Source organism: Buceros rhinoceros, unplaced genomic scaffold, assembly GCF_000710305.1.
Source record: "Buceros rhinoceros silvestris isolate BGI_N320 unplaced genomic scaffold, ASM71030v1 scaffold21004, whole genome shotgun sequence".
NCBI lineage: Eukaryota > Metazoa > Chordata > Aves > Bucerotiformes > Bucerotidae > Buceros > Buceros rhinoceros.
This window is the reverse complement of record NW_010410279.1, coordinates 422-871: the sequence shown is the minus strand read 5'-3', so window position 1 is coordinate 871 and position 450 is coordinate 422.

Here is a 450-nt window from a genome sequence, read left to right as displayed (position 1 = left end):
CCCTCTCCAACGGAGTGCCAAGTCGCCTCCTCCCCCCTTCTGGTGGGTTTCTCCACCTGGCTGGGGGAGGGGTTGTACTGCCAGAGACTATAAAGCCAGGGCGAGAATCCGGGATTTTGTGCGATGTGTGTTCTGGGGGTGTTACGTGTCACCTTGGCGTGTGGGGAACCAGACACGCTTTCTTCCAGTGTCCCTGTGCTTGTTGGGGCTCATTCCCAGTGCTGCTGGGTCTCTGGGTGAACCACTTGTGGCCAGAGCAGGGGGTGTGGGACCACAGCTCCTCCCGTGCCTGGGCGGGGTGTCTGTCCCCTGGGCAGCAGTGCCACTTGCCTCTATTGCTGGGCATCTGCAGGCAGGAGAGCTGGTGCCTCACGATGCTCCGAAATCACGGCAGCAGCTGGGTCTGGCAGCAGCTGGCGTGTCCTAGCAGCTGCGGGGCGGCTGGGGTGA